The sequence below is a fragment of the Piliocolobus tephrosceles genome, chromosome 14 (genome assembly GCF_002776525.5).
Source record: "Piliocolobus tephrosceles isolate RC106 chromosome 14, ASM277652v3, whole genome shotgun sequence".
Taxonomy (NCBI): domain Eukaryota; kingdom Metazoa; phylum Chordata; class Mammalia; order Primates; family Cercopithecidae; genus Piliocolobus; species Piliocolobus tephrosceles.
The window spans coordinates 10,392,801-10,400,561 of record NC_045447.1 but is presented as its reverse complement, the minus strand read 5'-3'; the positions used below and the strand labels follow the sequence as shown (position 1 = coordinate 10,400,561).

Sequence of the window (7,761 nt, the reverse complement as noted above, 5' to 3'; positions counted from 1 at the left end):
CTAATCATTCTGACTTTCTGTCAAATAAAATCTCACTTCATCTGTTAACTTTCTAAAAAGTGTTAATACTCTTCCCTCTCATGGCTTCTGAGTGTTAATATTTCTTTTCTTTCTTTTTTTTTTTTTTTTTTTTTGAGATGGAGTATGGCTCTGTTGCCGAGGCTGCAGTGCAGCGGCGCGGCGCAATCTCCGCTCACTGCAGGCTCCGCCTCCCGGGTTCACGCCGTTCTCCTGCCTCAGCCTCCTGTGTAGCTGGGACTACAGGCGCCCGCCACCACGCCCGGCTAATTTTTTATTTTTGCATTTTTAGTAGAGACGGAGCTTCACCGTGTTAGCCAGGATGGTCTCGATTTCCCGACCTTGTGATCCGCTCTCCTCGGCCTCCCTAAGTTCTGGGATTACAGGCGTGAGCCCCTGTGCCCGACTGAGTGTTAATATTTCTAAGATGGGTACTAGGCAGTTAAGCAAGGAGGTGAGGAGACTTGGAGATTGCTGTGGAGTCGGTCAGTCGTGAGAACTCGCTTTCGCTTTCTGCGTTGTTCTTCTAAGACTCCCTTGGGATTCTCCCATTGTCTTTGTGTGTGGTACTCCAGGCGCCTTTGTACTCTGGGCATTTTATCAGAGTTATTTGGAATAAGTCAAGTGCCCATGTTTCGACTCACTACTTCCCTCTAGAGGTGTATTCCATTAGAATCTGTTCTCTTAAAAGTACCGATTCTAAGCTCCACCAACCAACTGAATGGACCTCAGTGGGCTAAGGGCATTCCAGGTAAACGCAAAAAACTAATTCAGGCCGTGATGGGAAGGGAGGGACATGCCTAATTATACCTTCCTCTCTGCAATTCAGGCACAAGCAACCAGTGTTAACATTAAAACATATTTTTTTTTGGAGGCAGTCTCACTCTGTCACCTAGGCTGGAGTGCAGTGGCGCCATCTTGGTTCACTGCAACCTCTGCCTCCTGGGTTCAAACGATTCTCCTGCTTCAGCCTCCCAAGTAGCTGGGATTACAGGAACCCACCTCGGCCTCCCAAAGTCCTGGGATTACAGGCGTGAGCCACCACGCCTGGCCTGACACTCCTTTTTATTGACTCCAGGTCTTTAGATAATAACCCTTTCAACCCCAATTGCCAATCAGAAAATTTTTGAATCCAACTATGATCCGGAAACCCCCACCTTCAAGTTGTCCCACCTTACCAGGCTGAACCAATGTATACCTTACATGTATTGACTGATGTCTTCTTGTCACTTCTGTCCCCCTAAAATGTATGAATCAAGCTATAACCCAACCACCTTGGGCTCGTGTTCTCAGGACCTCCTGGGACTGTATCATGGGCCTTGGTCACTTATATCTGGCTCACAATAAACCTCTTTAAATATTTTACAGAATTCGACTCTTTTCATTGACACCATCAAGCCTCTATTGTCTAGATTCTTAGAACAGTGGTTATTTCTACAGGTATTAACCTCCTCTTAAGCAGGTTCTATTGATGTTTATAAGCTACTTTTACAAGAAGGTTACACTTGGCAGTCTGTCCCTGAATATGGGTGATCCATCCTACCCAAGAAAGCTAGATGTGAAAGGAAAGAAATTTACTATATTAACCCACAAGGAAATCAAAGACGCAAGAAAAATGTTTTAAAAAATATATATTGGGCCGGACACAGTGGCTCACACCCGTAATTCCAACACTTTCAGAGGCCAAGGTGGGAGGATCACTTGAGGTCAGAAGTTCGAGACCATCCTGGCCAACATGATGAAACCCCCATCTCTACTAAAAATATAAAACTTAGCTGGGTGTGGTGGCGGGCGCCTGTAGTCCCAGCTACTCGGGAGACTGAGGCAGGAGAATCACTTGAAGCCAGGAGGTGGAGGTTGTAGTGAACCAAGATCACACCACTGCACTCCAGCCTGGGCAACAAGCGCAAAACTCCGTCTCAAAAAAAAAAAAAATTGGAACAGGTGTGGTGAATTACATCCGTAATTCAAGGTGAGGAGGCCAAGATGGCAGGATCACTTGAGCCCAGGAGTTCAAGATCAGCCTGTGCAACATAGCAAGACCCTATCTTTACATATATGCAATATATATATTTAAATACATATAGGCAAGGTATGCAGTGAGCACATTCCCATCGATCCCTGTCTTAGGTGCTGGTCTAGGGAAGTTTAAGATAAATAAGACATGATTGCTAGCACCTAGTTTATTTTTTTTTCTTCTGCTTGCTTTGGGTTTAATTTGTTCTTTTCTGATGTCTTAAGTTGGAAGCTGAAGTCACTGATTTGAGACCTTTCTTTTCTAATATAGGTATTTCCTTCTAAGTACTGCTGTGGCTGCATTCTACAAATTTTAATATGTTGTGCTTTCTCACCACTCAAAATACTTTCTAATTTCCTTTTTGATTTCTTCTTTGACATATCACATGAATCATGTACAGTTGTGTTATTTAATTTCCAAATATTTAGGTGTTTTCCAAATACCTTTTTATTTTTTTTAAGAGACTGGAGCTTGCTATGTTGCCCAGGCTGGTCTTGAACTCCTGGCCTCAAGCAGTCCTCCCACCTCAGCCTCCCTAGTAGCAGGAACTACAGGTGCGTACCTGTCATTTTTTTCCAATTTAATTCCACTGTGGTCAAAGTACATACTTTCAAAGTTGAAGGCTTTGAAAGTGATCGAGACTTGTTTTATGGGTGGAATATGTTCTGAGTGCACTTGAAAAGAATATGTATTCTGCTGTTGTTGGGTGGAGTAGTTTGTAAATGTCAGTGTGGTCAAGTTGGGTGTTTGTTTGTTTGTTTGTTTTTTTAGACAAGATCTCACTCTGTTGCTCAGGCTAGAGTGTGTGGTGTGACCATATCTCACTGCAAACTTGAATTTGTGGGCTCAAACAGTCCTCCTGCCTTACCCTCCCGAGTACCTGGGACTACAGGTGTGAGCCACTATATCGGCTAATTTTTGTTTGTTTGTTTTTTGAGATGGGGTTTCGCTCTTGTTGCCCAGGCTGGAGTGCAATGGCGTGATCTCAGCTCACCGCAACCTCTACCTCCCAGGTTCAAGCAATTCTTGAGTAGCTGGGATTACAGGCATGCGCCACCACACCTGGCTAATTTTGTATTTTCAGTAGAGACGGGGTTTCTCCATGTTCGTCAGGCTGGTCTCAAACTCCTGACCTCAGGTGATCCGCCTGCCTCAACCTCCCAAAGTCCTGGGATTACAGGTGTGAGCCACTGTGCCTGGCCACTTGGCTAATTTTGCTATATTTTCTAGAGACAGGATCTTACTTTGTTTCCCAGGCTGGTCTCAAACTTCTGACTTCAAGCAATCCTTCCGCCTCAGCCTCCCAAAGTGCTGGGATTACAGGTGAGAGCCACCATACCTGGCCTAGTTGTAGAATCTTAAACAGTATACTTTCATTTCTATCCTCCCAGGCTTTGAGCTGTGGTTCTCATGCATTTTACTGTTACACACATTATAATCCCACAGTGTATTGTTTTATTTTTGCTTTAAATAGTCACTTCTCTTTTAAAGATACTTAAATAGGGCCGGGCGCGGTGGCTCAAGCCTGTAATCCCAGCACTTTGGGAGGCCGAGACGGGTGGATCAGAAGGTCAGGAGATCGAGACCATCCTGGCTAACACGGCGAAACCCCGTCTCTACTAAAAAATACAAAAAACTAGCCGGGCGAGGTGGCGGGCGCCTGTGGTCCCAGCTACTCAGGAGGCTGAGGCAGGAGAATGGCGTAAACCCGGGAGGCGGAGCTTGCAGTGAGCTGAGATCCGGCCACTGCACTCCAGCCTGGGCGACAGAGCGAGACTCCATCTCAAAAAAAATAAGAAATAAAAATAAAAAAAATAAAGATACTTAAATAGGCTGGAAGCAGTGGCTCATGCCTGTAATCCCAACACTTTGGGAGGCTGAGGTGGGTGGATCACCTGAGGTCAGGAGTTCAAGACCAGCCTGGCCAACATGGTGAAACCCCATCTCTACTAAAAATACAAAAATTAGCTGGGCATGGTGGCGGGTGCCTGTAATCCCAGCTACTTGGGAGTCTGAGGCAGGAGGGCAGGAGAATTGCTTGAACCCAGGAGGCGGAGGTTACAGTGAGCTGAGATCACACCATTGCACTCTAGCCTGGGCAGCAAGAGCAAAACTCCATCTCAAAAAAAAAAAAAAAGATACTTAAATAATAAGAAAAAGGTCCTTCATTTATCCACATAGTTAGCATTTCTGGCGTTCATTTCTTTGTATAGATTCAGTTTTTATCGGGTATCATTTTCCTTGTACCTGAAAGACTCTCTTTAACATCTCTTGTAAATGCAAATCTGACCTGCAGGTGATAAATTCTTTTTCACCTTTTGCGTGTCTGAAAAAAATCTCTTAATTTGCTTTTCTTTTAGAAGACATTTTTCTGGGAATAGAATTCTGGATTGACAATTTCTGATGGGACATCCCCAGTCATTCTTAATTTTTTTTTTTTTTTGAAATGAAAGGCCTCACATATTTATTACTGAACCCAGCCAACCAATGCATTCATAATAGATTCAGAGAGGAAAATACGTCGAACTCTCCAGAGAGTGGTGACATTTTCAGTTTGATAAGTTTGATATGGTAATGTGATCGTGACCTTCAGACAGCACAAATATATGTGCCATCTCATGTGCAGTTCCTTACAGACCCAGCTTGGTTCTTCTCCAATGTCTCCTTTTGAAGTTGTACCTTATTTTATTTCCAGTTTTCATCCGAATCCACTGGGGAATGGGACGATTTTGCTTTTGTTTCTTGGCCAGGAATCGCTTAATCCTGAAAGTCTTGTGAGAAGACATGGCGAGAAGTGAAGGCAAGAACACACCACGATGGCGGAGAAAGGAAAAGAGGGCAATTTTTTTTTTTTCTTTGAGACAGAGTCTCACTCTATAGCCCAGGCTGGAGTGCAGTGGGGCAATCTCGGCTCACTGCAACCCCTGCTGCCCGAGTTCAAGCGATTCTCCTGCCTCAGCCTCCCATGTAGCTGGGATTACAGTTGCCTGCCACCGCACTCGGCTAATTTTTGTGTTTTTAGTAGAGACGGGGTTTCCCCATGTTGGCCAGGCTGGTCTTGAACTCCTGACTTTGTGATTCACCTGCCTCGGCTGCCAAAAGTGTTAGGATTACAGGCGTGAGCCACTGCACCCAGCCTATTTTCTTTTTTTATTCATCACCTATATTTTGGGCCGGGTGTGGTGGCTCACACCTGTAATCCCAGCACTTTGGGAAGCTGAGGTGGGTGGATCACCTGAGGTCAGGAGTTTGAGACCAGCCTGGCCAACCTGGTGAAACTCCATCTCTACTAAAAATACAAAAATTAGCCAGGTATGTTGGCTTACACCTGGAATCCCAGATCCTCAGAAGGCTGAGGCAGAAGAGTTGCTTGAACCTGAGAGACAGAGATTGCAGTGAGCCGAGATCATGCCATTGCACTCCACCTAGGGTGACAGAACAAAACACAGTCTCAAAAAAACAAAACAAAACAAAAAAATCACCTGTGTTTCATTCGGGAACCCAGTCATTCTTTTTTTTTCCCCCTCCGAGGTGGAGTCTCGCTCTGTTGCCCAGGCTGGAGTGCAGTGGCTCAATTTCGGCTCACTGCAGGCTCCACCTCCTGAGTTCATGCCATTCTCCTGCCTCAGCTTCCCAAAGTGCTGGGATTACAGGTGTGAGCCACCACACCCGGCCCAAAATATAGGTGATGAATAAAAAAAGTTTTAGTAGAGATGTGGTTTCATCATGTTAGCCAGGATGGTCTCAATCTCCTGACCTTGTGATCCACCCGCCTTGGCCTCCCAAAGTTCTGGGATTACAGGAGTGAGCCGAGCCACTGTGCCTGGTCCCCAGTCATTCTTTTATTTTATTTTTATTTATCTTTTTATTTTTTTGAGACGGAGTCTCGCTCTGTCGCCGTCTGAAGTGCAGGGCAGTGGTGCGATCTCAGCTCACTGCAACCTCCACCTCCCAGGTTCAAGTGATTCACCTGCCTCAGCCTCCTGAGTAGCTGGAACTACAGGCATGAGCCACCACGCCCAGCTAGTGTTTGTATTTTTAGTAGAGACAGGGTTTCACCATGTTGGCCAGGATGGTCTCGATCTCCTGACCTCGTGATCCGCCCGCCTCAACTTTCCAAAGTGCTGGGATTATAGGCATGAGCCACCGCGCCTGGCTGAAACTCAGTCATTCTTATCTGTATGTAATGGGTCTTGTTTTCTCTGTCTGCTTTTAAGATTTCCTCTTTATCACTGGTGTTCCGAAATTTAGTTGTGATGTGTCAGAGTTAGTTTTTTTGATGTTTCTTGTGCTAAGGGTTTGTTGAGCACCTTAGATATGTAGATCTGTAGCTTTCAATAAATTTGCAGTGGCTCAAGCCTGTAATCCCAGCACTTTGGGAGGCCGAGACGGGCGGATCACGAGGTCAGGAGATCGAGACCATCCTGGCTAACCCGGTGAAACCCCCATCTCTACTAAAAAAAAATACAAAAAACTAGCCGGGCGAGGTGGCGGGCACCTGTAGTCCCAGCTACTTGGGAGGCTGAAGCAGGAGAATGGCCTGAACCCGGGAGGCGGAGCTTGCAGTGAGCTGAAATGGCACCACTGCACTCCAGCCTGGGGGACAGAGCCAGACTCCGTCTCAAAAAAAATAAAAATAACAATAAATAAATAAATAAATAAATAAATTTGGAGAAAAATTTGGCCATTATTTCTTTAAATTATTTTTTCAGCCCCCTCCTTCATGGACTCCAGCTATGGGTGTTAACCTGTTTGGGTCATCCCACCACTCACCAATGCTCTGTTTTGTTTCCTCTGTGTTTTATTTTAGGAAGTTTCTATTACTGTGTCTTCAAGTTTATTAATCTTTTCTTCTGCAGCGTCTGATCTGTTAAAACCATTTTTCATCTGAGATATTGTAGTTTTTACATAGTTTGAGGTGGGGCTTTTTAATCTGCAGAGTCTCTATATGACATACTTGATCTTTACTTTCTTGTGCATAGGAGGTACAATTATGATCATTTTGAATATCCCTGTGTCCTAAGTCTATCATTTCTGCTCAGTCTCTATTGATTTCTGTCCTCATTATGGGTCTTTTCCTGCTTTGTAGTTCCTATTCATTTTTTTACTGGAGTTCACCGTCTTGGGTGCTGGTTGTTAGTGTATTCCTATGAATATTCTTGAGCTTTATCTTGGAGTAGTTTGACCCTTGCAGGGCTTGCTTTGTTGGGCGGAACAAAGACAGCATTTAGCCGAGGGTTGGCTTTGCCTCATTGTAGAGGCAAAACCCTCTGCGCACTGTTTCTGAACCTCCCTGTATTCTGAGGTTTTCCACTCTGGCTGACGGGAACGGGACTATTCTTAGCCCTGTGATCCTTTGGGATGGTTCTTGTCCATGCTCAGGTGGGTTCCTCCCACCCATGCGCTGTGACTCCCTGGGGACCCTTGAAGGAGCTCACCCTTTGTGCAGCTCCCTCCTCTCCAGTGCTCTGTCTCGCACACTCCAGCTGCCCTGGCCTGGCCTCCCCAACCTCCCAGCCCCATCTCTTGAACATCAGGAGGCTGCTGGGTTCCACCTGGCTTCTCCGCTCTGCACCTAGACTGGAAGCTCCAGGCAGGAAGCTGGGGCAATGGGAGGCGCTCCTGGCTTCATTTGTATACATTTCTCAGGAATCAGTGTCCTTAGCCTGTTGTCCAATGGCTGGGAAAGATTGTTTTCTATGTCTTTTTTTTTTTTTTTTTTTTTG

The 7,761-nt window shown here is 45.4% G+C and overlaps 1 protein-coding gene and 1 pseudogene across 1 annotated transcript in view; one reads left to right on the top strand and one right to left on the bottom strand.

Annotated features, from left to right (window-relative positions):
* Positions 1–7,761, top strand: part of SLC25A25 (solute carrier family 25 member 25) — a 47,155-nt gene that overhangs the window by 17,809 nt on the left and 21,585 nt on the right. The gene's annotated exons all lie outside the window — the stretch shown is intronic.
* LOC111545889 lies at positions 4,596–4,871 on the bottom strand (annotated as a pseudogene).